At 39.9% G+C, this 27358-nt stretch overlaps 1 protein-coding gene across 4 annotated transcripts in view; it reads left to right on the forward strand.

Moving 5' to 3' along the window:
* Positions 1-27358, forward strand: part of MAP3K13 (mitogen-activated protein kinase kinase kinase 13) — an 82064-nt gene that overhangs the window by 20704 nt on the left and 34002 nt on the right. For 3 of the 4 annotated variants that reach the window (XM_030029370.1, XM_030029371.2, XM_041127031.1), the window contains exon 3: positions 8554-8699. The gene's annotated coding sequence lies outside the window, so the exon portion shown is untranslated. Of the gene's footprint in view, positions 1-8553; positions 8700-19277; positions 19703-27358 lie in introns of those variants that run through there. The other variant, XM_030029372.2, reaches the window with a different exon arrangement.

The following is a 27358-nucleotide window of genomic DNA, read 5'->3' on the forward strand; positions in this document are numbered from 1 at the left end:
AGGAGAAATGCCATGTGACATCAGCTTTTGGGAAGCTGAAAATTCAAAGCAGCCAGCAGTGAAAATTGAGGTCCTGCTCTATCAATGGTGATACGTTGCTATGTGAGGTGTATGGTGTATGTATAAGACGGGAAGGTGCTGTCTTGTCTTTGAAAGTTTGTTGCCAGCAGCTAATTGCAGTGAAAAAGAGGCTTCTGAAGTGGGTGTATTTGCAACATTTAATTGTGTCCTTGTAGGTTAATTGAGGCTGTGCTGTGGGTTTCTGTTTCTTCTTCATTTTTTTTCACTACCTCAGGAGAGAAGAAAACTACTTGTTGGAACAAACTGCTTCTGAAACTCATGGTCGCTTTCCAAAATACACTCCCAACCTTGAGGAGAGTGCAAAATATGAGAATACTAGTGTATGTGTTTTTAAATCTGTTCATACTTTTAAAAGAGAAAACCTATACTCATTGTTGACCTGCATTTGTTGTGTGGAGGTTTACCAGAGGCTGGACAGATTTCAATAGGCTCTGCAACATTTGTCATTTGCTATTTCCTAGTTTGCCAGTGTGTTCAGCTATACGAGGCTCTCATACTGGGAGTGAGGAAAGCTTGGCAAAGGGCTTTCCTGCTCTTACTCGGTGCTTGTCCATTCAGTACTTTGAGATAGCTGGCTTGGAATAAGTGACATAATTCTAATAAAATACAGTTATGCTGCTGAGCTGAAACCTGGATTTAACTGAACCTTTGATTTTAGTGAAGCCACATTTCTCTTTAGGATTGGAGACAGGGAAGAAGACTAGATATGCTAGTGGAGATGGCGGAGGAGAGAGAAGTAGTTGCATGAATTTCAGCAAGTGGACATAGAAGCAGGAATAAGAATTAAGTTTGAGGTGAGAAAACTATAAATAGGGAAGGGAAATAGGCTCCCCTCTGAAGGTGGAGCGGAAAGAAGCAGATAATGGTGATCAGGTGACAGTCTGGGGAAGGTAAAGAGCAGGAAAGGGAAGAAAAATGGAGTTGGAGATCTCACAGGGGTCATGGAATGCATTCATTTCTTTTTTAGGCTCTTCTTGCATTTTAGGCAGGAAGAAACACTAATTAGCCAACTTTTCTCCCCTCACAAATTTATTTAACCAGTCTGACCTTACTGTTTAGAGTGGGATGGGAGTAACTCAAGGAAATTATGGGGAAGGGGTGGTCCTTACTTTGATGGGTTTTATTTGCAAGGGAAATGGCACAGAGAAAATCAGCCCTTCTTTTAGGGAAGGTGTTCCAAGACAAACAGTCCCATCTGGGTCCCTTTTTCTGCTCCCAGGGCTCTGTGGATTGATTTTCTTCAGTATTTCCACATGCATCTTCATTCTCTGGTTCTACAGTTTCACAGTTTCCTTAGAAGGCAACATGCTGCCTTTAATCAAATATTTGTAGCACTTGCTGTTTTCTAAGGTGCAGTGCAATAGCTCTTGTTCTCTGGTGATGTTATCCCCAGCACTGTGTCAAACTGTCAAGCTGTGAAATTGAGGTGACTACTTCAGAGCTCTGTATATGTTGCTAGCCCTTATGCTGCTGCATTTTGCAGTAGTGAAGGGAGAGAGCTGAGTAGGTTACTGGCTTGTGCATGCTGCATCTGTAGTGCCAGGTATAAAAATCTCCTTGTTCTTTTTCTCCTATTTTATTTTTATACTTACGTTTTCACTTTGTGTCATTTAGAAATAAAAGCAGGAGTGTGCAGTTCAGCAGCAGCAGCACTATGCTTACTACGAATCTGCTGCTTTACTCAAATTAAACATTTTTGGGGTCAGAGACTCCTCACTGCTCCACCCCAAGTCTTTCAGCTTCCTACAGTGTGATGACTTTTTTCTTTGCACTTTGACACAGCTCCTGCAAGAAATACAGTGAAATTATCCTCCGTTGGCCTCTCTCCCTTCCAGCCCATCTTTCCTTTGTGTGTCCAGTTTGTCTTGTCCTTAACCATAGCTTATGGGGAGCAGCTGTTGGTATAAGTAATGCTTAATATTCCCTGTGAGTTGGAAGATTTCATCCCAGTCTGATGGGCAGAGATCTGGCCTCAGTTATTTGTACCTTTTTCTGTTTTCAGTGGTCTGTACTGAGGTGGTGTAACTGAGTAGGAGCTCCTTATTCCTCAAACCAGGTAACAATGCTGCAGCATATTACCTACTGATGCTGTAAGCTGTGTTGACTGGCTTGGTTCCTGCGGAGAGCAGTCAGGTACCTTCAAAGGCCTGGATCTTATCTGCATGCTCTTCTGTGGCCTGAAGCCTGGAGTGAAACTTGGGCAGTGGTTCTGTTTCTTGGGCACGCTGGGAGCGAAGATGACTTTTGCAGAAGAGAGGGTTGTTTCTGAGTCTAGTCAGAGACTTTTGTAGGACCTAAGGGATGTTGCAAATACTCAATCTTCCCTGCAAGAGCATGGTTTACTTCTTTGGTTTAACATTCTTAGTTTAAAACAGTGCTGCACGGATGCTAAAAAGCCCACGCTCTTAAAATAGATCAAGTAGAACAAGCACTTCACTGATGACTCCTCTTCAGGAGAGGAGAGAGAGAAGGTAGCAATGAACAGATGGCAGGTATTAGTCATATCACCTAATATATCTGAAGACCTCAGATGGTATCGGCACAAAGGTGGTGGAGGAACCTTGAGGGAATGAGCCCTCCTAACAAACCAGACTGGATATTAGAGTTGCACACAATACAGACTGAGGGGACCTGAGAAAATGAGGGGACTTGCAGCCAAATGACCTATGCCAAGTAGAGTATTCTTGCAGAGGCTCAGAAAGCCCTGGACAGAACCCGAGACTACTTTTACCTGCCCAACTTGCAAAGCCATTCCCTTGCATGTTTGACATGTCCTTCAGAGCATTGTTCCTTGGAGCTCCCTTGCTTATAACGTAGTTGCCTCTGCAGAAGGCATAGTGCAAAGGTCCAATACCTCAGAAATAAGTGGATTCTTTCAATTTCAATATCAGCTTGAATGGTGTTATTCTAGCTTTTACTGTCATGAATTCTGTACAGAAGCTGCTTGATCATTTCACGTAGTATCTAAATTGCCAGTGTGCACCTTGCAGTCTAATTTGGCTGGCTCAGCATTCCCTCTCTTCTCTAGGTCGCTGGTATCTACACATTGGCCCTGGCCCAGTTGGCAGTAAGCTCACAGGAGAGCCTCTGAGATGCTACTGCCTGCTGATTTGCTGGGAACACATCATGTAAATGAAATATAAAATATGTACAGTCATTTGTATATAAGTGGCTTCCAGCAAACTTGACACCACAGAGCAAGTAGGCCACTGAAGTACCTGCAGAGGCATCCTGGGAGAAGTGCACTGTTTCCAGTTGCTTGCTCTGATTGCATTGTTTGTATAATCATTTGCTTTAAAACCAGTCTGTCCTAAGGGCAGCATGGCTGTGTGAACACTAGAGGGTAGGAACACAAGTTGCAAATGTGGGTTCTTTTGACTTCCCTGTGCAGAGATGGGGTCATCAGGAATCACAGCATTAGTCTCATCTCTCTGCAGAATGGCTGTATCTTGACTTCCCCCCCCCCCCCCCCATTTGTTTTGTTTCTTTTTGTTTTAAAATCTTCAGCAACAGAGGCTGAATGTGCAGTCTCTCCTCCTTGTTCTCCTCTTTTGTTCGATCTTTTTGGCATTCATTTATAAAGAGAGCTGCCTTTCTGGAGATACTCCCACAATTTTTCACACTTGTGCTCAGACCCCTGTGGAAGCCAAGCACCCTGTGGGCCTCTGAATTACAAGTACTGTTTTGGTGGCACCTTGCATCTTTGGGCTTCAGCTATTGCCAAACACCTAATGAATGTAAGAATAGTAAAGCACTTCTGCTATGAAGTCTACTGATACATAAGGGGTTAAACTAAGCTCTGTTTATCAATGTTGATATTTTAAATTGTGCCAGAATGCTTTGAAAATGTGACAGTGGACAGGGCAGCAGGCAGTAAACGCCGTTAAATGACAATACTGTTTGATATTTGCTGTTAATTGAGAGAGGCAGCAGCTGCTGGTATGCAGCTTCAGCCAGCATGAATTAGTAATGAGTCTGTAACTCTGGGTTTTTTTTTCTGGTTTAAAGTTGCATCAGCCCTTTACGGTTCAGTAGCATGCTGGGGATAGAAATAAAAAATCATAGCAGGCCCTAAATTGAAGATTTTATTTTGTTTTCCAGTGAGTTGTCATGGAGCTGTGGTGTCAGTGATAAATTTGGTAACAGTAATAAAATTGCCTTGTATTTAAGGGCCAAACTTAAAGATTTTGAGTTAGCTTTTCCATCCTGTGTGGCAGACAGTGGGAATGTAGCAGGCAAAGCAAGCTCCTCCTTTGAAAGAAAGCACTTTTGTTGCTTTCTCACTGTTTTCCAAAGATATTTTCAGTTATGGTTTCTCTGAACAGGAGTTTTAGTTTAACTTTCTTTGCTGGCCTGCACTGCAGGTCATGGTGTATGAGAGTTCTGGCCCTTGCTGGAGGGATGTGCCACAGCAGGAGAGGGAACACTAATTCAACATTTTCCTTGTGCTTTGTTTGCACTTTTGCCGTGCAAATGTGTTGAGTTTAACCTTTGAAAACTTGCTGATAAGCTGTTATCAGCCAACATTTAAAATAACAAACCCTCCCACCTTGCTGAGTTGGGATAGGAACTTCCCAAGGCTTCAAGGCTGGGGTATTGTACAGGAACAGCATTAATCCAGGCAGAGCAACCAGGCTGGGGACAAAGTTTACTCTCTGAAGAAATCAGTCACAGCTGCTACTTTCATGCTGTTTATGTAACCTTCCCTGTAAGTATTTATTTTGCACAAAACATTTTATTTTGAACTATATATGTGATAGTGAGAGTGCAAAACTGTGTTATAGTGGTTAGCAGAATCTTTAAGAGATCTTAAGTTGGGCACAGGAAATGAAATTCTAGCTCTGTTGAAAACAATGCTAACAGCCCTATTGATTTCAGTACAGCTTGGCTTTCACCACAAGTAGAAGAATTTTGAAGCAAATAATGTTTTGTTTGTTCATTTATTTAAACAAAATCCATCTGCAGGGGCTAGTGTTTGAATCCAAATACTCAGAATTCTGCTGGTGTTTTGTTAGGATGAGAAATATTAGATTGAAAGAATTCCTTGGGTTCATGATGATTAAGTTAAAGAGGGAAAAAAAATCCAATCAGCAGGTATGTTTCCAGTTTGTATGATTTCTGTATTACGTATGTTTGGTTTTTGTATTTGTTCTATTCACATTAGCAGTTTTTACCAAGTGGGTAGGTGCATTTATGCATTCTTAAGAGCTTAAACCTGCAATACACCATGATGTCTTCTGTATTGGCTTATAGATCATAAAATCTTTCAGGTTGAATCTGGAAAGCAAGTGTTAAAAGTCAATAGAATACTATAAAAGGTGATGGTAAATGGAAGTGCAGGAAGAGCTAAACCCATCTGGTGGTAAAAGTCCTTCAGCCCTGGAAGTCCCTTCTTGTCCAGGGTACTGACAATTCCTACCTTTGCTAGCAGTTATCAAATGATGTTTTAAAATCTGTCCTTAGAATGCTGTATTTTTTCATGTGAAATTCAATAATTCGTTCCAATGGCATTCTGCCAAATTTGGGCATCTAGTGTCTCATGTTTTTTATGAACATCCCTCCAATTTTATGTGCTGTTTTCTGTATATGTGAAATGTGTTTAAAACTATAATGTAATCAAATACAGTCTTTCCTTTGTTGTGTGCTTTTATTCTCTCAAGTCTGTATTATTGTTTCATCTGTAGAATCTACTCACAATGTTTGTTTTCTTAAGCAAGAAAATAAACCTTGGTGTGTTTACATGCATCATTCCTGTCTTAAAACAGGGGTAAAAATTGTAATCACTGGCTTTTGGCGCTTTTTCTCATTCATTTAATAGAACCATGTAATTTTCTTGTAAACAAAGGCAAATATTTACATTTTTAATATATAAAAAAGTATAAACTCTGAAGTTTGTCTAATAAACCTGTTAAAATGTATGTATATTTGCTCTGGTTTTAATATTGAAGTATCCCTCCTTACCTCTGTTGGAAGGAGTTATTAACTGCTTAATAAACATTGCTCTCAGCAGTGTGCTAATTAGGAATTAAATTATATACTTATGTCGTATGTTCCTTATTTCTAGAAGGTTTTTTACTAGTGTTTGATATGTTCTGTAACAAGGTGTATACATGTTCATCTTCTTTGGAGGGGTCAAAAGTCTACACTGCTAAGGAATTTGGATGCCACATCTCACTCTTTCTTGTGTTGTGTCCCTGTCTCACTCTCAGGACATGTCCGTGTGGCTGCTGTACTGGTGCCAGTGAGTTGCTGACTGGGTGCTTTTGTAAAACTACTTGGGCACCAGCTCCTATCAGAATAATGCTGGTATTGATGACCAGTTATTTCAGCTTGAGGTAGTATACAGCAGAGCTCTGCTGACTTACCTGATCTGGGGATTTTATTTTTCTCTGCAAACTGTTGAGTAAGATGGGAGGAGTCCTCCATGAGGAGCATTGCCACTTGCTTAAATAACACAATGTGAAAACACAGCAAGAGGGTTTGGTGCTCTGGTAGAATTACCTTCTGCTGCTGATGGTGGAAGGGTGTAAATGGATGAACAGATTTACTACAGTTGTGTGTCTGTCATTGCCAATATTGATGTATTGCCTCCAAGAAGGTGATTGACCTGCAAATTATTCTGTAAATAAATGGTTAATACAGAGCTGCTACAGGGCAACAGTGGTTGCAATTTGGTACTTTCTTGTGCAAGAATATTGCTATATCATCCTCCTTTCTATTGCCTAAATAGAGCCTCTGAATATAGCCTAACCTTGACTTCACAAGCTTTCTCTTATTGGGAATGTGGAATTACCTTTCCTGTTTCTGTGGCAAATTAGAGGAAGAGAGAACTAATACAGTGCTAAAATGAAATGACAGTGGTGACAAGACTTACAGTGTTGTTGGTGAAAGACCAGCAAATGTGTGCCATGTTGAGCTATTGGTGCTGGGAATTTGTTTTGCAAAACTTGTTCTTGCTACTCCTTGGTCAGTCATTTTTAAGGCATCTTCAGTAGAAATTATTCAGCTTCTGTAATTGAACTGTTTTCCTCAAGTACAAGATTTTTCATGTTTGTTTCGTATAACAGCGTAACTGTTATTCTCTTAAGTTGTGTGTATAATTGTAATGACCAATTCACAACTGTCCTTTTGAGATTGTTTTTCTGATGTTACCATCAAAAGTGACTCTTTCAGAATTTGTGACTGCCAGTAATTAAATGTGCGAGAATAAGAGAATAGCAGAAAAAGTTGTGAGGAGCGTGGTGTGAATTGCTCTGTAGAAGGGACCCTTAGAAAATAAACAGCTCCCACTGATAGTCATCGCTGTCTTCTGTACAAAAGTGCTGGTGGCACCTTCTTTCTTGCTAAGGATTGTTATTATAGATCTCGTTATTGTGTTTCCTACATAATTTTTAAAATAAACCTGAAAGTTAATCTTGGGTTAAATTGAAGTATGCAGTTTTGATATGGGAGGGGAATAAGTGACACTCCTACTTCAGCAAAAAGTTAGGAATATGCTGAACTTCCCGAGTTGTCTTGAGACCAGCTGAATTGCATGTGGTGCATAACATGAGGCAGATGGTGCCTATGTTTTTGCAAGGCCATATAGCTTTTGTTGTCTAAAGTCTCTTAAATCTGGCAAGATAGTTCTGCTGCTATTACTGAATCTCTTCTTCAATGTTGTAGTAGCCTTGTTGTGTTTGATGATGATGTGTTTGATGTTGTGTGATGATTAAGGATATAAGGATATAAGGAGAACAATGTTTGCAGGTAGAGGTAATTTCTTTTTAAGACTAGTTAGTTTAGTGTTTGCATTAAAGGCTAGTTTTAGCCAGTTCTGTAACTTCAAAATGTTGATTATCATTACTTTTATGAAGAACTGGGCTAAATCTTGCAGCCTTTTAGATTTTTGTGGGGTGGGAAGAAGATGCAGTAAGCTCAGGATTGGAAGGCTCAGTATTTGTTGTCTCTCTGCTTGCATGTTTCTGATAGCAAGAGGAATAATGGTATTATGAGTTGTATATATGTAAGAGGACTGTAATAACTTATGCTTTTCCTAAAATTTGCTTAAAATTAGGAAAACAAATAACTTGGAGTTTAGGTATGAAATTAAGTGTAAAAAATCATTAATAGATTGTCTTGAAGTATGCTATTTTAAAGTCTAATCCAATCCTGAATGATGTAATTTTGTAATAGGGAAAGCTCTGAGCTCTTTTACTGGAGCTGCTTGATTTAGATTAAAATTGTACCATAAAAGGATTATAGAGTTTATGCCTGTGCTAAGAAAGGATGTACTAAATGTGTTGAGGTCTTTTTCTACTCCCAGCTTCTTTTTCAAAGTGCATACTTAATTTTGGATGTTTTCTGCTGCATTTAAATGTGCCACATAACATCAGAATGTGCTAATGAGATGTTTCGGATTGATCTTGGGAGCATTTATTTAAATACATTTTTGTTCAACAGGATTCTGAGTTTTCTTGTTCTTCTTTCTAGAGAGAAGAATTCAGTGTTGGGCTGTCCTAAACATTACTCATGGTACAACTTCAGAGAGCAGCTTGATTTATCTGACTTGAAGAGGAGGCACATGTGCAGCAAGCCAAGAGGACATGGGCTTTCAGTGCATTTGGAAAAATGATCAGGTATCAGCAGTTGTTGATGTTTAAACTGAAGTAACTAGTCAGAAACTTGAGAAGATGTGAAACAATAATGCAGTCACTGCTGCAGTTGTCCTTAAATTTTAGGTATGCTTTCCTTTCAATGGTAGGAATGAGGTAAGTTTACCTTCTCATTTTATGTTGTGTCCATAGCCATTTCACTGCTGAACTTGCTCACTTGCAGTAGGTCACTTGTGGACACCTAATGGGATCCAGTTCAGATGTGAGTGAACAGAAGGGACAATTGCCAAAGGGGTGTTTGCATAGACTGAGTTGAAGTTAATCTTACAGTGTTTAGATTTTTTTCAACTATAACTCGAACTCTGTGGAAGCATTTGGATCTATTAATTCAGGTTTATTGATTCTGTGAGGGCATAACTTTGATATGTTACTTTTCTGTTGTTATAAGTAGTTTTTCATTGTACTTACTCGGGTGATTGGCTGGAGAATGCAGGTGTCCTCACAGGAATCGAGGCTGTCGCAGTTGGAGTAGAGACACCAGCAAAGTTCCTGAAAATGCAGGGAGTCGTGCTTCATGTTGAAATCTGAGCAGGTCATAGGTTCAATAATGTAAGAGCTATATGTTTTTAGCTATCTGTTTGTTTTCAAGCAGCTGTTTATAGTTTCTAAAATAATGTCAAATGTCTAAAGTAGTGTCAAACTTTACTATTGGAGGTAACTGCTCTGCATAGATACTTGGATTAGCTGGCTTACTTGTTGCTGGTTCTGTGTCTGGTGTCTGTTGCCATAGGTAGTGCAGAGCTTGTGCATCTCTGGTGTCCTGCCTCCAATACTTCCTTTTGGCCAGCATCAGCCATGACCAGGGACTTCCTTTAGCAAGCTCACAGCCCATTTTGTTATAGTGAAGGGGGATTCATTAAAAAGTAGCTTGGCACTTCTGCGGTAGACAGCATTTGTTTGTTTTGTACTTCTGTTCACAGTTGTGCTGCCTGTCTTTGAGAAGACAGAGCCTGCATCACGGAGGAGGTGACTGCTGTCTGGGAACAGCCGGGTTCAGCTCAGGAAGAGAAGCTTTGGGAGGCTGAGCAGGGCAGGGGAGGAGGAAGGAGTGAGAGATGCAGTAGGCAGCCAGGACCCTGCAGCTCGTGCAGGGAGACTAAGGTAACACCGACAAGCAGACAGTCCTCAGAGGTAAGAAACTTCCCTAGGGACCAGACAGCGCTCTGCAAAAAATTGCAGAGTTTGCTGCAATTTGGACATTGAGGGCTAAATGGAAGCCTGGAAACAAGGCACAGCAGGCAGGGAGGGTCATATATAAACCCTTCCTATTTCTAGTCTGACTGACCTGGTCTTTCCAAGTTTCTGTTACTGAAAGCGTTCTAGTTCATATTCTAAGAAAACTTGGCTTTTTTCTTTGGGGAGCTCCCCAGGAGGCAAAGGTCTCTGTGTATTTGGCAAAGAGCTCTGACTGAAGACTCCAGCCTCGGACAGGCTGATCCTGTTGACTAATTACAGTTTCATTTTCTGAGGAGTAGCCAGCCATGTAAGAATACCTTTTGACACGATAGACCACTTAGGACACAGGGTTAGGAGCTTTAAGATGCATTTTGGTCTTCAAGTGTACTATTCTTCCCCTCTGTCCTCAAAGTGAATCTTTATGGTCTGCTGTCTTTTTTGAAATGTGATGTAAATAGCAGGAGGTTTCTTTCTTTGTCTCATATTCTCTAATCTTCTAATGTATCTGTGTGAGCTTGTGATATTTTTTTTTAATGTATATTGCCTTCAATATTAGCATGATACTTAATGTGTTTTGGATATTGCTATACCTAAGAATATCATCTGTTGAATCTGTGTCATATATGCAGTTTTTCAGTTTAACTACACCTATTTCATGTATTAAAAATTAAATGGTAAAACTTGTATGTTACCAAACCTGTGCATATCACATATACATGAAGAACTGAAAAGGAGCAAATTGTATAAAAATTCTGTAATCTTTTGGGAATTAAGTTTAGAGGAATATTTTAAAAAAAAAAGTTTCTTGTTTTCTTTATAGATGCTAGCTGAAAAAATCACTTTTTCTTGTCTCTTAAACTGTAAAATTATCTAACTTTTTCTTCAGTTAGTGAACAGATATATGCATAATGCAAGAAAACATTTAAGTTGCTTCACTCAAGGAGACAGAATGGGTTTATTCTATACATTTTCTTTACGTTTGTATGATCTTTGTCATGAGAAGATACTTCATGCAGAGAAAGCTATGGATATGTAAGTTTTAGGAGGTGTCTGCGCCGCCTCTGAGTGGGATTGCAGGAAGATGTGAGGTGGATCTACATTTTGGGATTCATTTCTTAATATAAAAGCTGTCAATTTTTACCTGTTCTATGTGGCCTGGTGGGTGCTGTAGAGGCAGAGCATCCATATATTTAGACTCTAGCTGTCTCTCGTTACGAGTTATAATTAAGGTGAAGTATTTTACCGAAGAATTAAATTCTCCCTTGATTTGAACCTGGTTCAATTAGTTGCATGAACTACCCTGTCCTTGCTTCATCAACAATAATTCATCAGTTGCTTCATCAACATTGCTGCTGCTTATTTATCTTATTTTTTTCAGTTAATAGACAAGGCACTCTCTATTGGAGTGCTGTATGCATAGTAGTAGTGTAATAGAGGTGGCTTAAGGATAGAAAGTACAGCTCCTAAGGGGGACTATGACATTTACAGATGGCATGTAATGGGAGAGCAAGTGAACCAGGCAAGCTTCTCATCATGTAGTCTGTCATGTTTTTTTCCTCCAGTATATTATATCTTTTGTGAAAAGTATACAAGCACTTTCTGTATACCTTTCCTTACTAATAAGGGGTAAATTGGAGTTTGAGCAGGCTCACATCTCTCTGCTTGAAGGGAAGCACAGTCACCTTTTTTACTCTGCTTATGGAGGACTATAGGTTATAAAACACTTGTGAAGGAGTTGTCCTGGAAGGTCCCAGGGTTAATGCTTCAGCTGACATGTTTTTTGAACATGGCTGTCATTCTTTCTCTCTTAGCCATGACTTGAATTTACTAACGTGGTGCTTATTTTCCCTGGATGGGAAAACCCTGTGAAATACAAAGCTGATGGTTTGATTGAGTTGGAGTATTAGGACATTGGCTAACTTTTATGTGCCCTTTTGATGAAGGCTGTTTAATTTTTGGTTGTCCCTTAAGGTCAGCTCTATGACTTAATTCAGAAAGCAAATATTTGGTATGCCATACAGCATCTCTTGAGAGTGTCCTGCTTTGTGGTGCCCTCAACATCATACTGCATTGTCCAACATTGTGCTTGAAAACAAGGATCAAAATCACCACCGCTGACAAGTTTAATGTTCTCAATCCAAATATTCTGGACCAAAAATCTCTTAATCATGATTGTAACTATTTAAAGTGTTGTCATAACTCTTCATGAAGTGAGTAATTCTGTGTCGTGATACCTCAGACAGATCAAGAGGACTCTTCCAGGGTCTGCATTTAGCAGCGGGGGAACAGAAGTCGTCTCTTGGGAGAGAGGAGAAAAAAAAAAAGCAGTAAGCTTTAAAGAAAAAGCTACTAATAGCTTCATGACTGATGCTAGTCTGGGAGGAAGATGCTGAGCAGGTTTTATTTGTCTTGAGAATATTTACATAGGGCTGATCCACTGTTCTTGAAGGAACTTTATCACAGTACTACAGAGAAAACTGTTAGTACTAAATATAGTGCCTTATTCTGGCAGTCTCTAACTTATAAATCCTTGAATTCTGCTGTCTTAATGGGATTTCAGCAGTTTTTATAGGTTTTTTTGGTAGAAATCTGAATAATATTCCTCAGAGAGGTTGTATAACAGTAACAAGGATGGAAAGATTTTATTTGGCAAGACCTCATACTGCAAAAGATCAGATTAATTTTTTAGCTTCTGGTCTTGCTGCAAAGCTTTCAGTACTTCAGTGTCTTCATAGAAGAGGCCTGAAAGGTTGCAGAAGATCATCTTGACCCTTTGCATCAAAGGATCATCACTATTGCTGAACAATTCTTGTGAGGCGATTTTTTTTTTTTCCCCTTTACCTCCTAATTTAGGAAGCAACGTAACTTCCTTGGCCTGGTGCTTCAGTATGCTTACCATTTAGAAAATTTCTTCTGATGGCCCAAGTAAATTTTTCTTGTTGCAGTTTGAGTCCATTGCTTTTTCTGCTCACCATAGATGTGGAATATAGCTTTCCTCTTTCTTTGCAGAAACTGTTTCTGTATTTAATAGAAATATATCATAACTTAATCTTAGCTTTACTTTTTACTCTGTTCAGATTGAACAACCTCAATGAACAATGAGTGAACAACCAGCTCACTCATCCCTCGTAGATCACCTTATTAACTGTCTTTTCTTTTAGTTCTGGCATGGTTTCTCTCTTTTTTGACAAGCCTGACCCAAAAATGGACTTTACCAAAGGCTTTATCAAAACTGAGTAGATTGGGAATTTGGGAATTTGTGCTTCTGTCAATGGATAGAAGTTGCCTTGTTTGTGACAACTTGATATTTATAATTTGTGCTCAGTCTGTGATCCTCTCTATCCCAAATCCTTATCTACAGAACAGCTGCTCAGCAGTTGTTTCTATATTTGTGCAGGTGACTTTTTTCCTCTGAACAAAACTTGACCTTGGGGAATTGTACCACTTTTTAAAATCACTTCTCCAGTTTCATTAATTCTTCCCTGCAATAGCTTCCCATTTATGCGTGCCTTTTTGTGGGAATGTGCCTTTTTGTGGGAATAACATAAATTATAGGACTTTGCTTTCCACATGGCACTAATACAGAGGCTTCGTTGTCAGGTGTCTCATTTCTTTTGCAGGCTCCTAACCTGGAGGAGAAAAGGTGACTGTAGCTCAGTTGGCTTTAAAAGTGTCCCTTGTAACTGCTAATAATACATACTTATTTTTACCTTTTTTTTGGCAGAATTTCTCACTGCTGGCAGTTCTATTAGAGTTAATTATTGTTATGGAAGACTTCATTTTGGCATGTTCTCTGGGAGGAATATTATTTTGTCACTGTTTCCCTGAACAAATAGATCTGCTTTTCTCACATGGCCTCTGCTAAGGGTTTCTGCAAACGATTTCTGGAGGAAAAAACCAGCAAATAAACACATTTTCATCTCTTTAGTTGTTTTACCCTACTCCTGACTATCTGTATTTAGGCTGACTTCCTGTTTGTTCATCCTCTCCTTGGTAATTTTACAACCCATTGTCTGATTTCAAGTGCATGTTAGAGATGGAAGTTTTAAGATAACAAAATTCCTACAGGTTTTGTACAAACAGATGGGCAGCTTGGAAAGAGATAAACACAAGTGCCCTTACATACCCCTGACTAAGGGAAAGGATGTAGCCTGAGTCCATGTAGTTCCAGGTGGCAGAGAGTTCCTCCAAGGAGGAAGACCTTAGTTAGCAGCTTCCCCAGACACAAGGGTGGTGTCTATGTGCACGTTCTGCTTCACGTGTCCCCTCTGTGCTTCCTGTCAGCTGGCCACCATGACTGTAAATCTGGGAGGGCTGTTGTTCACTTGCTGCATTAACTGCCTTTTTAGCAGCAAGGAAATGGGCTCTAAAGTTTCTCCTGTAGCAGTGTTTTCTTTGCTGATGGAGTTCCAGAGCTTCTCATTATTTCTAAGGAGCTTGGCCGTCTTACTTCAGGAACACAAAAATCTGCAAAGGTAGTCTTTTGAACTTCCCCAGGCTCATCAGTGCATGTTCTTAATGTTGTAGTGGCATACCTTCTCCTAAAACTACACAGACTTTTATCGTGGTGAGGAGCCTGAAAGGCAGGACTCATCTGGAAAGAGTAGGCTTGATGGGAACACCACCCAGAAACTCCTTAAAGAAGAATCCATACCAGCCTCAGGCTTAAACAGGGGAAGACATAATGCATATTGTCTTGTCATTGTCTTTCTGTGCCTTTAGTGTCTTTTATTTTTTTTTTTTTTTTCAGTTCCTGGAGTGTTGCTAAAGACAATACAAGGTTAAAGGAAGTCATCATATAGTCTTATGTACTCCTACCCGTAGTATCTTGCAGAGCGCAGTCAGTGAAAAAAACAACTGGCAACTGTATGGAGGATGGTTTTGCTGTAAGAAGCCTTGCTTTGGTAACAGAAGTTGGTAGCACTTTTCATGTGAAGACTGTACTGTGGTGGTACAAGTGTTTGTGAGTTTGACTAGCTTTTGGGTAGACGCTTGATGATATGGGTAGCTTTCTCTAAGGGTACTGCGTATCTATGAGTTTGTAGCCATCTCCAGCTCTCTGCTTTCATGTTTAAGCAAACCTAAATGTCTCACTGTGGCTCACTAATGATGCTGTTTTGTGAGCAGAGGCAGCTCTGACGTTTCTGATCTGAGAGGGTCTGAGCCTTGTTCCAGGGATAGCCATATTGCCTGTGTAGCACCAACTTGGTCACCAAAATGTACACCCTAGCTTTATCCTACCCCAAGGGCAACCCCTTAATCGGCGTGGGACTTGTCTTCCAGCTGGGTCTGGGCTGGGGTGGCTTAGCAGCTGCCACACAAGCAGCGAGGCAGGAACAGGGTCTGAAATCACTGTGGCTGTCCTGTTGTAAAGAGACTCTCTTTCAAAACAGGGCTTGTAATTAGGGCCCCTGACTCAAATTGCAGCTCACCTGTTCTCATGGCATTGCACATGTCCCACTTTTGGGCTTTTTCTCTTTGAGTGACTTTTTTTTCCTTCGGTCATGCTTCTCAGCTCCTAGCTCTTGGTGCTGGTCCTGTCAAATTGCAGTCCCATTCATCTGCCTTTGCAGGGAGGACTTCTCAGAGCCTCAGATCTGGGGAGATTCTGGTTAAAAGCCTGAAGATCTGATGGTTTAAGTATGAGTTGGTTGTTTTTTTTTTTTTTCCCCTTCCTTCCTGTCACCCACCCCACTGCTGAAGATTAGGACATTCAGAAGAGGAATGTATGCCTATAGGGTTGGAAGAGTGGATCAAAGATTTCACAGATTTTAGAACCTGACAATAAAATGTCCCTCTGCCATCTTATCTATGCAAATATTTGTCTAGGCTTTCTCCTGTTAGAGAATCATTTGCTGTTTCACTTCACCTATTTATTCATCCAGGTAGAAGGTTTTCACAGTGGAGTCCCTCTTGTACTTCCAAGTGTGTGCCGAGTAAATTTATGAACAGCCTTATCGATGTATAATTATGAAATCAGCCTTTGAGTCACTTTCATCTCTTTTCTAATTTTCTGCTTTTGTTAGTGGAATATGCCACAAGAGGTATTAGGCATTTGCTTTGATTTTCTGCTTCCGTGTCTCTTATTGGCCACCGTTAGAGACAGGACACTGGGATGAATGCGCCTTTGGTCCGATGCAGCAGAACCATCCTTTCCAATCACAGGTTGTGTTGGGATTTTTGCCCAAGATCAGCATCAAGTTACCAAGGCTTATAAATAGCAAACGTATGCTATTTTTGAATATTGGCATAATATTATTATTCTCAGTCTTCTGCAATTTTAGTAGTTTTCCAATTTATTAAAATTGAAGGTCACAGGGTTGGAGAACTTATTAAATGATTATTTTAGGACTGGGCTCAAATTAATATGATGTGCCAACTTGAAATGTTATGCCTAGCAGATGCTGTATAACATTCCTATTAGTTACTAATTGGCTTGAAAGTACTTAATTATCTTTTTCAAATATGGGGAACAGATATTTTTTAAATACTTCTAACTTTCCTTTTTGCACCCATTACCACCAGTTTTGCCTATGTCTTCTAGCAGTCTAGTTACTTCGTTACTCATATATCCTTTCAGAAATCCTGCTACCTGTGAACTTTTCCCTAGCACTTTTATGGTCCCTTGTGAACTTTGTTTTTTTTACTATCTTATACCCTTGTTTTACTTTGTACTTTTTTTTTTTTTTTCTGTTTTCACATTAATACTGAACTAAACTTATCCATAGAATCGTGTTTGGGCATCTGATACTTCACAGAGTTCCCTGCTTTTACCAGTGTTTTTGTCTGAGAAGGAGGAAAATAATTTATTTTTCTAGTATTGATCAACTTAGTTACTCACCACTGATGCATCAAAAGAGCTAATGTGTACTATTAAAATATGTAACTGGTTGCAACCATCCTGTTTTCTAATGCTGTTATTTGGCTACCAACATAATCTTGCAACAGCCATCAATTTTAGGCCAATGATTGTTTTTTCTTTTTCATAATGAGTTAAGGTAGTTATCCTGCATTAAATTCAGGACCTCTGTGTTTGAATATTTTCACCTGAGCTGTTGAGATGTAGATGAAATTGAGTGTTGGTATGCTGAACCAAGTCACCATGGAGAAGATGATCTTAATTTGTATGTGCAAACTCTTTTCCTCTATTGGAGTCTTCCTGGGGTTTTGTTCCTACATATTTTCCCTGCTGGGTGTTTTTTTAAAATGTCACTGCAATTAACCCTTGGAAACCTCTGAAAATTATTTTCCTTTCTATTTTTATTTTGACTTTTTTCATTCTTTAGCAGTATTTCTCCTTTTCTTCTACTTCTTGCATGTGGTACCGTGCTCCCCCTTCTAGTTCCTGAATTTATCCCTTTTTTCTTTAGGGTAAGAGAGTCAATTAACATTTTTGTTTGTTTTGAAAATGCCAGGGAAATTTGGAAGCTGTTGGTTTTGTACCATGGTGGTGATGTTGGCTGTAAAGCAGAGTGTTGGGCTCTGAAGGGGAAGGAAAGGCAGGGAGTCAGAGCAGGTCTGAGTACTAAGTAACCTAATGCAACTGGGGTTTGAAATCATGACACAAAATGATGCCTTTGAAGAAGAGGTGTCTCTCACCATACTTCCACTCCTGCTTCTTGTGTATGGTAGTGCTCAATCTGCAGCGGTTGCATTGTCTGGGTAGAAATCTCATGCTTTGTGTTTTGTCACTTTTAGCTCTTAAAGAATAGCTATTTCTTCAGCAAAAGTTAACTTGCGCTTCCTTTGATCTTGAAAGTAGGTAACAAGAAATTTGCATTCATTTTAATTTTCTCTGGCCAGCTTTGTAAAGCTCAATTCAAAAACTGAAGTCCAAAATCAAAGCTCAATTTATTTGGCTGCTGTTGAATTCAGAGCATACTAATACATTCCTATCATTGGAACTCTTTGATGGAGTGATAATATCTAATAATATGCTATGGTACAAGTAAGATATGCTGAGAAGCAGATGTGGAAGTCCAATGACTCCCAAACGCTGTTTTTTGGCGTAACAGGACTGGAGAAGAACTGGCTGTACTGCCCTGGCTGTCCGTTCCTTGATCCATGTCAAAGATGCATAAAAAACCAAATTGCTGTCTTAATACATGCAGAAACCTACCTATCCCCTCATATAAGTACATTTTAATGTAAGTTTTGTGCTGTAGGTATGGCTGTTATTAGCCTCCAGAAAGGCTTTTGCATCCCGCCCTTCTCCTCTGTCCACAAGCTAGTGTCAGTGGTGCTGGCTCACATGATATCAAGTAGCACAAAATCCTTGGTTTCTAAACCCAGATCCACATTGTTGTTACATCCAGCCCTGGTTTATTTTGGGATGTTACCTAGTTTCCATAAGGAAAGGTGGGATTCTCTCAGACATTCTTAAGATGTGCTTCACCAGAGTAAGTTTTGGGACATCCTATTTTGGCATAACTGCATCCTCCTTGCTAGGAAAAGTGGTGGTGAAGATATGGAAATTCTGGCCTTAATAATTTGGAGGCTACAGATTGTTTAGGCGTTTTAGAGACCAAATTGATGAATTCTGGTAAACCCTGAGATGGTGTAATTGCGTAGTTTACAGCCTAGGTTTTCCTTCAGACCTTGACCTTAATTCCTGGCTATGCTCATCCCTCTACTCTTTCCCTCATATTTCAAATATACAAAAATAAGGCAAAACTTGTGCTCTTCCCCTGTCCAGGTCCAAGTTAATCATAGCCACTCTTGCCTGCGTTCACCAGGACATTGCCATCTATTTGGGTGTCCGAAGTGATGCCCTGTGTCCTTGCATCTGGTATGCAGAATTAAGTATATTCGTTGGCACGGAATTGAAAATGAAATGAAAATGGCTGGTAGGCTGTGATACATGGATGTTGTGCCCACCGTTTGTTACGTAGCTGCAAGTTTGAAACTATGCGTGCTCTGATTTTTGTTTCTGAATGTTTCTGACATTGTGAGCTTGTCTGCCCGCTGTTGGGAATGTTTGATGAGAGCTCAATGCGTGATTTTGTTAGTGCTCCTATTTTTATTTTGTTGGTGCTTTTGCATCACTAATCAAATACAAGCCTCCTATTGTTCTCCCTGCAGCTTCCTTCCAGTACATGCTTATATTTAGTTATTTTAATAATAATACCCAAGGTTTGTAATCCTGAAAGAAGCCAGAGAGATGATAAACTCCTTTTCTGATTACTAAATACATTTGATTCATATAACAGATGGCTGTTATTTGATATGCTGTTGTTATCCAAGCTGTATGGAGGGGCAGAAACTCGCTGGAGCGATGACTCGAAGGCATTAGAGGATGTCCTCGCCCGGTACTCTCCGTGGAATGGCAGCAGTGATGCCATTTTACCCAACAGCTTCACTTCAGTTACTAACAAATTGTTTTCAGTGTCCTCTCCGCTGCCTTGCACACATAGTACAGAGGCGTGCAGCCTTCCCAGCTGGCAGGGGAGCCTCGCGGGCTGGCCTTTCGGCGGTGGGCTCGGGCTGTTCGATGCCCAGATTTTTGCTGGCAGAAGGTGGCCAGCGGTGCCCACGCGGATTGGCTACCCCCCTGTTCCCCTCTCCCTCTCGTGGTGCGCAGCCCCAGCTAGCGCCGTCGAATCTCGAAACAGCCCGATTTACATCCATTCATGAATCCGTGACGTCAGCATGCTTCTGTGCTTCTTTGCAGCAGGCTGCAGGATTGTGTGGGTGGAATTTCCTTTTATTTTGCAACACTTCCTTTTTTTTTTTTTGCCTTCCATCTTTTTAAAACAAGAAAATGGAGCATCACATAGGAAATCTTAATCCTTGTAAGTATTCAGATGGAAATGTCCTTTTTTGAAGCGTGGGTGTTTGTGTGTGTGTGTGTGTGTGTGTGTGTTTAATGGTCAGTGTTACCCTTTCGCCATTTATTTCAGAAGGACAGATGGATGTTGCATTTGTGATGTGAAAGGGCTGAAAAAATGATGCTGAGAGAAGGGAAGAGGAAATGTGAAACCTTAATTTATCCATCACTGCATATAAATCTGATAGCTGGCCTGTCCTTTTGCTTGTCGGTGTGCTAGACATTTTTCAGTTGCAATTTTGCACGTTATCTTCTTGTGCCCCCCTTTTAAAGGGGAAGGGAATGGCAATGGAGAATGGATATATATGCAATATACAGGGAATGACATAAGAATTAGTAGAGATAGTATAAAGAAGCAGAATTGTATTTTTTTGCCTTCTAGGCAATTGTAATTTTTTTTTTTTCCTTGTGAGCTAATCAAACAATTCTTCTGTTGTGTTACAGTAATACCTGATTTAATTTTATTTTTGAGATGAAGAGATGTGTTTTTCTTTCTATCAGCCGGGTAGGAATTTGTTCCTTTATTTTTGAAAATAGCAGTTTGAGCTGTCTCTGTTGTGCTGAACACATGATTTTTACCCCTCATTTTCCTAATAGATGAGGAAGCTGGGAGTACCATTGCAATTAACGATACTGTTCACTGGGGCAAGATTTGTCATATTCTTGCTTACCTGAATGGGGCATGATGTCATGTTTTCTCCCAATGAAATGAGTGGAGCTGCTCTTTATTTTTGTTTTGGGGGGTGGTTTAGGTACTGCAATAGCTTAATCATATCAAGCCACATGTTTCTCAAGTAAATGAAAAATTGAGTATTTTAAGTTGATCTGGAGAAAGATGACATCAGGCCTGTGTGTTTGGGTATACTGATTTTACCAATAGGCAGTCTGTTCAATAGAAGAAACTGGAGGGACATATTTTGATCGATAATTTTGAGGGAGAAAATATGAAAATATTTGAAATAAAAACCAAATGGATGAGTGAAATGAGATTCAGCTGGTCTGACTCACAAATGTGGGCACTTTTCACAGTAACTGCTGTGTGTGTAGCCACAGACATGTTGGGATATCCTAGAATGTGGAGGTTAAGTTGTCATCAGTTTAAAAGTTTTTGTTACTATCCTTTTTGTTGTGTCCCCAAATGTATGCGGGTTTTTGTTTCTAGAGAGAGACAACCCTTTGAACCTCTGTTTCTGTAACAGACTTCGGCTGTGAAAAACAAATAAATCATGATTTTGATGTAGTGGGTTGGTTGGTTTGTTTGTTTTGCTCTAACACCAGTTTTGTTTCCTGTATTTTGGGCCTCCAGTGTGATTCTTTGATCTAGAATGGCCCTATCACTCAGATTTCTCTTTGTCCCCTGCTGCATGATAGTTAAATTTATAGCTGGCATTCATTTTGACCACTGTGCCTGGAATTAGCAAATAACTTCTAGCATAGAATATATGGTAGGGACTCTTACCGCTTCTCAGCTATACATGAACTTGTGTTTAAAAAGGTTTGGGTTTTTTTTGGGTTACATTTTTAACCTTCCTCTTTTGTCTCCTATTGTAAAGATTTGATAAGTAGCTTATCTCCGGTGGATCAGAAAATTGAGTAATGATTTATTTGAAAATCTCTTCATAGGTAAGCCATTTCCCAATTAATAGTTATTAAAATACGGTTCTGCTCTAAGCAGTGGCAGGATAAGAAAGGTTTTATAGTATTTCCTGTTTTCTTATGACTTTTTTACACCAAATGTGAGATGGTGACTGATTAGACTGGAGTTGTTTGTATCTGGTACCCATTCTAGGCTTTCTGCAGTCAGGATGTGTGGCGTGGATTTCAAATAGTAGGACTTCTCAAAATGGCAGAGTTTTAAAGTAAAGCTTTTATATGTAAAAATAAAAGAAGTCTGACATTGACTGCATGAACAGATTTAAAATCAGTGAAGGTTCCTCTTCAGCTCTGGTCCTGGGGGCCAGAGTAAGCAAGGGAAGGAGCCTGAACCTTGCCGTGTATAGAACATTTTAGCCAAGCTCTCACCTGAGATCCTGTGTTTGGAGGAAGACAGCAGCAGAGTTACTGCTTTTACAACTTTCAGTGAGTTTCTCAGCCATAACTGAATCAGAATGAGTCAATTGAGGCAAATGTTACCTCTGCATCCTCAGAAGAGGCTGAAGCTTTCAGGAGTTTGGCACTTCAGCAAGCCCTGGCCAGCTTATGGGACTTTTTTTTTTATTCTTCCTTGGCAAATATGCCCCGTGTAGGGGCTTAGGCTTTTGTAGGCTGCTCTTTTTGTGAAATTACAGCAAATCACTCTCATGTCTTGGGGAGGAGGGGAGTAAATATTTCACCTAAACTACTTACTACTTTGGATTGAATAGCAAGTTGGCAGCTGCAGCAGAAATACTGAGGTGGGCTGGGAGCAGAAACACTGTGTGTACTTACTCCCACCCCTATAAATACTCAACATGCATTTTGACCTCTGTCCTCTTTCCCTGTTTACAACTTCAACTGAGAAGTTGGTCGTTGGAGTGGGTTCAAAGGCATTAGCAACAGTTGGGTGTGGGCCAGGGTGAATGCAGATTTTTCTGCATAAAGTACACGGGTTTTGTAATCCTCCGGTGAACCTGTAATTGTTTGTGCTGTTTCTTCTGGAGCAGCACTACCTCAGCATGAGAGGTGCTGTGAGGGAAGGAAGGAGAAAGACCTGGCGGGGTGTGGGTGGGAGGCTGGACTTTTTCCAGCATAGTGGGCTTGAGGAATGGAGGTCTCTCTGTGTGGACATTTTCTTCATTCCTAGGATGTTTGTCCTTTCCTGTCCTCAGCCCGTTACTCTGTTACCTTCTGGAGGACACCAAAATCAGTAATGCAGCTGCACAGCTGCGACTTTTCTGCTGAAACACAGAAAATCTAACTTCACCATCCTTATGCGCCTGAGGAGATTCTCAAATGTTCGTTTATCAACTGTAGCCAAAAAGTGATCTAGTAGGGATGAACCAAGGGGCTGGGTGCTCCTTTGGAAGGTCTCTGCAGGGTTTTAGATGGCACGTGTCCTGTCAGGCCTCTGGAGGCTTTTCTATGGTTCTTCAGTCTGTGACTGTGTGTTGTGTGTGCTGTCTTGATCGCGCTACCATCACGTAAAGCTCTAGTGGCCTAAGAATAGGATCACACCTCTGGGATGTTGCTCTAACCCCTTACACTGTGTCTGTAATACAGGCTTAATAGAGGCTCCTGAGCAAGTCATTGTGCTTGCTTCTCTATTGAGGAGTAATCCTCTTTGCTCCTATATGGTGCTTGCTAAATACAACTTAGTACTACTGTCATCACTCATCTGAGAGATCTGCCAGCTGGATTTCAAGTGTCCCCTTCCCCTTCCCATCCGGTGCACACATTCTGGTACCTAGTGTCGTGTTGATAGAGGCCAGAGCATTGCCTCTGGCCTGTACATGTACCCCAGTAGTCTTTGTACTTTCATGAGTAGTTGTTCAGTTACTTTGATACTGGGTATGAAGCATGTAAGCTATTAGTGCTGAGAAGTTTGTGTGTATAGCTTTTACATGCCAAATGTGCTTTGCAAATATTGGGTAATTGGTATCTACTACAAAAATACGAACAAGCGTGTGAGTGAATTTACCGGAGAGCAGTCTGATGCCTCACACAAATTAAGGTGAGAGTTTGATTCATTCACTGGATTCCTGAAAATAGCACTTTGATATTGATCTTAGTCCTCAAAGATATTTCAGACATTAATTAATCTTAACTCTACTCCTTGGAGGAAAATATGTTTCAGTTCTGTAAGTGGGGGATATTACAAGATACTGTTCATTGGTAGTATTGGAACATTTTAATGGCTTCATGTGGCAATGTCAAAGAGGCTGTAAGGCATCTGTGAACTTAACTTTGAGATTTTCCTGGTTTTTGCGGTTGTAAAATATTTGAATTTAAATCCTTTAATCTGTTATTCTTACTTAGTAATATAGCATGGATCTTTAATGAGGTAAGAAAAAAGTGCAGAATTCTGAAGGAGTAGAGGAGAACCTGAAGTCTGTGACCAGGTTTTAAAAGTTGTTTCATACTATGAAGACAGCTGGAAAGATGAAAGAGAAGAGTGTAACTTAAGGTCATTTCTAGATTTTTGTCTAAGACAGATTCCAATAGTAATTCAGTAGTATAAAAGGCTAATCAGCGTTTAGTCTGTCTTTTATACCAGCTGAATGTTTTACAATAGTATTGATGAGCCTGTGATGGAGGGTATCAGTGGCCAATTAGATGTCAGAACACTGTATATGAAACTTCTGGTGTTTAACGTATGCACGTAGCTCAAGACACACAAACAACCAGAGTGAGGGAAAACATAAGTAGCAAATGGGCATACAAAGTTAAAACTGATTTTTGTGAAGTGAAATTCTTGTAATGGTATGGTACAAGATGGTTCTTGGTTTGTTATTGCCATCCCTACCCCCCAAAGGCAGGTGGCTGATAGATTATCCTTTCTTCAAAAACTGAGGACCTCAATTCAGAAACACAGAGAAGGGCTGCTTTGCAACAGAAACGTGTAGTACCAAAATCCTGCAGTGAATATAAGAATCATTATGCAACATCACTTATTTCCTATGGCATCAGATTATGCAATTTCTGAGCAGAAGAATGCAAAGCCCTGGAAGAACACAGTAGCATTTTAGCAGATCCAAAAATACCTTATACAGGATAGAGGAAGCATTTATGTATGTAGTGCTGAAAATATGCAGTTATGTAAGCTGCTTATTTCACAAACTGTGCTTTGCAAAGTTGGCTAGCAGGTGAAACAGGATCCAATCTCGCTTTCATTGAAATCAGCTGAAGAGGTCTCCCTGAATACAGGGGAGGGTGGATTTGCTCTTTGTCTGCCTTGCTCACAAAGATGTTTTTTTTTTTTCTTTGTTCCTTGTGCCAAAAAAAGAAGTGGATGCTTGATTTCTTTTTCCAAATCAGGCATTTCTCCACCCCCCAACAAATTTGTGACCTTATGTTGAAGGAGTTCCTAGTTAAATATTTGTCTAGTGTTTGTGGAGGTAGAAATTCATTCCTATGCTGAAAGCCAGTGCAGATCCACAAATTTCATGTGGGGATAAGAGTCAACACTGTTCTTTTAAGGTGAAGTAATGCCTTGGGAATCTATTAAATTTCTCTGGAGCAGTCAGGAGCATGTCAGAAAAGGGGATCTGGTTGATAAAATCTGTTGGGATTTTGGCAACAATACTTACCAGAGACTCTTAAAGAAACTAAACAGCTATAAAATGGCAGGGATGCCCATCTTGTAGACAAATGATTGGTTAAATGATATGAAATAAGAGTAGGGATAAATAGACAGTAATGTTGAAACATTTTTCTCTTAAAGGAGTTGTCATACGACTCTGCTTTGGAGATTGCACTACTCATACTCTTTCTACCTTTTCTTCCCTTATCCAGACTATTTAGGAATATTCTGAAGCAAGAGCATTTAGGCTGTGAGACTACAGAAGTAAGGTGTTCAGGATAGTAAACATGTAAGCCAATTGTGGAGAGTACCGAAAGGCTTTTGTGAACTTGGATGGTAAAATGTCAGTCAAATTTAGTGTTGTGAAGATTAAATTGTACCTAATCATCCTGTATATAGGATTAGGCTCTGACCTAGCTTATACTGCTCAAGAATGAGATCTTAAGGTTGTAAGAGACCCATGGAAGTTAGCTCAGCATCCTGAAGCATGCTTAGACACTGGATAGCATTAGAGGAATAGTTAGGAAAGAACGAAGAACAACAATGATCATTATGCCTTTGTTAATTTCTGTGGTGTGCCCACATGGGGCATTCTCTCTATGGTCTTACTCCCCCAGCTCTAAGGTGATGTAGGAGAAATGGAAAAGATGTAGAGACATGATCAAAGATACAGAGCAGCTTTCATACAGTGAATGAGAAGGTAGAGGGGGAATTTTGAGACATGAAAAAAGGTGTTGGAGTGGAGGATGAGATAGTTCATAAAATCACAGCTGGCATTAAGAAGATAAATAGGGTTCAGGTGTCACTGAAACAGTGAACAACTGGTTGTTCGAAGAAAGGAATTAGATGAGAGATGCAAAGTGAAGAATAGTTGGTGTTCCCTTGTGCAACATACAGTTAAGCTACAAAACTCCTTGCGACAGATTAGTGGTTGCCAAAGTGTTCTGGTTAAAAAAATTCTTTGACGCATTTGCACAGGAAAAATACTTTGTGGGCTATAGAATAGAAAAATACCACTGTGTGCTGCTGATGGAGAAAGTCAGTGAGCTGCAGATCATGGGGAACTGGGTGGCATTGCACTGGTGAGGTTTTGCTGCCTGCAGATCCTTGGAGACAGGAAATGGGGATAGATGAACCTGTCATTCTGGTGTGGTATGGTTTCTTCTTATGCTGCAGTCTAGGTGGCACTTATTTCTACTCTGACAGGCTTAGTTGGAATATATAAGGTGCATAGTAAACCTCCAGCTGGCTCTATGCATGGAGCTTGAATTCAGCCATTATGAATATTTCTTGGCTGGTATACCATACTATTTTTGTCATTGTCAGAAAGGGTTCAGACCAAAAAGCTAAATGGAGTTCTCTTTCTTACGGATACAGCGACAGACAAAAGTATATAACAACTGCAAAATCACTTTTGCCAAAAATGACATGTCCCTGTTTTAGGATAAACTGAATATATTGAATAAAGGCTAACTTAAATCAGCAGACACATGAGTTCAAGCTTCTGTTGTGATAATATGGACATAGCTACGTACAACATAGTTACATGTCTGTGGTCTCACGTGCTTAATGCCCATGGCTGTGTTAAAACATTCTCTTAACATTTTAGAATGATCATGATAGTTGTGAATCCTAAGCAATTGCTACCACATAGCCCAGGTGATGATTTATGCAAAAGTTAGTTGTTTTAATGTTGAAGTGGCATCCAAATATTTACTGGAGAAAGGAATTAAAAGTATATATTCCAGTATATATTACTGCAGGAGGTACAGAAGTAGTGTAGTATTTATCTGACAACCAGGAAGAACAGGGTAAAGCACAAAACCGCCAGTGTTTCACCACTTCAGTTTTCCTAGACGAATCTGCTGTTTTCTTGTAGAGTAAGTTAGGGTACATGCATAAATGTGTTCAGAGCTGTTGCAGTGACAGTCAGAAAATCTCAAGTGGATCAGATGAAGAATTTTCAACTGTTTTATCAGGAATTAATTATGTTTTGGCAATGTCATAATTGTAATATTTAAAAATAAGTCTGGATTGTGGCTGAGCATTCATGCAGGTGTAAGATGGGATGTATGTTGTGATGTGGAAGAAACATGCTTCCTTGAAGGAGCAGTGTATCTTGAGAAAGAGATTGATTGCTTAAAAAACCCCAAGCTTTTGCCTTGGGCTATTCCATAGTTAGATTTGCCCATAACATGGGATAGACTGCACTGAGTTAATATGGGCTAGCTTAATAGCATAGTTTCTTTTTTGAAAACCTAACAAAATAGAGGTGTGGTGGTTTTTTGGGGTTTTTTTGGTTGGGTGGTTTTTTTTTTTTTTCCCCTGGAGAAGGGAAAGGCAGGCAGAGCAATTCTGGGTGAAACTTCAGGATATGTTTGTTTGCAGTTCCTTTCTCTGAAT

This window comes from Aquila chrysaetos, chromosome 10 (assembly GCF_900496995.4).
Source record: "Aquila chrysaetos chrysaetos chromosome 10, bAquChr1.4, whole genome shotgun sequence".
Taxonomy (NCBI): domain Eukaryota; kingdom Metazoa; phylum Chordata; class Aves; order Accipitriformes; family Accipitridae; genus Aquila; species Aquila chrysaetos.